Source organism: Protopterus annectens, chromosome 2.part2 (genome assembly GCF_019279795.1).
Source record: "Protopterus annectens isolate FY-2018-M chromosome 2.part2, PAN1.0, whole genome shotgun sequence".
In the NCBI taxonomy this organism is placed as follows: Eukaryota; Metazoa; Chordata; order Ceratodontiformes; family Protopteridae; genus Protopterus; species Protopterus annectens.
In genome coordinates, this window is record NC_056730.1 from 191,953,573 (window position 1) to 191,956,072 (window position 2,500).

The following is a 2,500-nucleotide window of genomic DNA, read 5'->3' on the forward strand; positions in this document are numbered from 1 at the left end:
AGATTTATAACAGGAACACCTTACCGTACTCACCATTGCCTTAACCTAAAGAAACTTGGCTGGTTGGAACTGCCCAATCTTCTCAAACTCAACCAACTTACTGAAGCATTCAAAATAATTAACCAACCTGATAGAACCCCTTCCCTGAGCAAAATACTTACCCCCTACTCTAACCTAAACTGCCTTCAATCAGCAAATAGTGTTCAGATACAAACCATTAAATCCAAGAACTCGGGTGGAGATGCTCTCTATGCCAACTCCATAGGAAAACCTTGGAATTCCCTTCCAAACAACCTAAGACTTATGACCTCGCTTAATCAATTCAAAAATAATCTCAAAGAATACCTAAAATCACACTGGTTATGTCCTTGTCCTAAACCAGGCTAAACCCGACAAACCAACTACCACCCTAGTCTCTTCACCTTTTTAGAGATCTTATCTTCAACCTCTCAGCTTCTCTATGCAACCATGTTTTGAAACTAATCTCCTTCTCATATGAATGTTAAATAAGTAACATGTATTGCCTGCTGTCTTCTTTTATACTTATGTTAATACTATTTTTCTCTGAATGTAAATGTATTGTTGTCCTCTCATTATGTTGGAGCTTTTCTCCCCGGGCCTCTACTGAAAAAGGACATACATCCAGCTAGACTAGCCCGGTCAACAAATGTAAAATAAATAAATAAATTATATATATATATATATATATATATATATATATATATATATATATATATATATATACACATACACATACATATACGCGCGCACACACACACACACACACACACACACACGTATATATATGTAGGTTTCCTATCGCGTGATTGAAAATTTAAACAGCGAATGTTTATTGAGCAAACCCGATTGGTCAAAATGTCAAAACGTCATGCGCGTAACACGGAAATTGCCATAGGGAATATTTTAATTTTACTTCAAATCAGTGTGATCTCTGAGTAGGAATATTTAACTAGCGGGGGTGTGGAGTGCAGAGGGGCTTGCCCCCCTGCCTACAGCGTAAGTATAGCTTTTTGTTTTTATTTTTATTTTTGTAATATATTTTCGAAATTTCAAACATCGCTCATATGGTGTCGATCATATGGTGTTCGATGTTTGAAAATATAATATATATATATATATATATATATATATATATATATATATATATATATATATATATTTTATTTTATTTTACATTTGTTAACTGGGAGAGTCCGACTGGATACATGTCCATTTTCAGCGTAGGCCTGGGGAGAAAAGTTCCAGGTTAGTAAACAAACTTGTTAAACACATTATAAGAAAGTTATACAGTTACAATACAATGTTCAGTCTAAAAAATAGTTATGTTACTGTACAATAAACATACATTTGAACATTTAAACAGGGAAGCAAAAGTAAGAGGGCAGAAATAGGTCTGTTTCAATTACATACTGCATAGATTAAGTTGCACAGTAGCTAAGCATGTCCAGAGAATGTAGGAAGGGCTAAACTGGTTTGGAACAGGAACATTGCCAGTGTGATTTGAGATATAGTTTAAGATTTGTTTTTAATTGTGAGAAAGATGGTTCTAAAGTGAGAACAAAAGGCAGTGAGTTCCAGATTTTTCCTACATAGTTATAGTGATTCACCAGCAGCATTACTGGATTTGGATGTTTGGACTAATAGTTTATTGGAGGATAGCAATTTATTTTAGGGGTTAATGATACATTTAAGAGCAAGCGTTTTTTCAGGGTGGTGAGGAATTTGATGGGCTATTTTGAGCTGGCTATAGTGAAGTAGGCTAGTGCATTCTAGCCATCCCAGGTGCTTCAGGTTAAGGCAGTGGTGGGTCCTATAGGCCATACCTGTTGCGAATCTAGTGATGTGATTATAGCAGATGGCTAGTTTGCTAAGTGTTGATTGGTTTAGGTTAGCAAGAAGGGGAGAGGCATAGAGAAGGGTTGACAGCAGGTGTATGGAAGCAATAGTAGATCTGGCGTGAAGGGTAAGGAAACATCTGACCTTATAGAGGAACCCAAGTTTTTTGTTGACAGTTTTGATGGTTTGATTAATGTGGCTGTCAAATTTAAGGGAGTTGTCGATACTGACACCTAAAAGCTTAGTATGGGCATCTGGTGATATAATTGTGCCATTGGAGGATTTAATGGAGAACAGTGGGGAGGGGGTTTTACAGGCGGGTGAGAATGTGAGCATTTTGGTTTTGTTAGGATTTAAAATGAGCTGATGACTTGAGAACCATTTTTCAGCTAGGTTAAACGTGTTTTGGGTGATTGCCATGAGATCTGTCAGGGAGGTGGCTGAACAGATTAAGGTAGAGTTGTCTGCGTATTGTATGCATGTGGCCTGGGGAGTGGCGTTGGGCAGGTTGTTTATGAAGATAGAGAAGAGAAGGGGACCAAGGATAGAGCCCTGGGGGATGCCTATGGTGACAGTTAAATGTGATGAAAGCCAGGTTTCTCTAAGACATAACAGATCTGGTGAATAAGTTGCTAATAGGGCG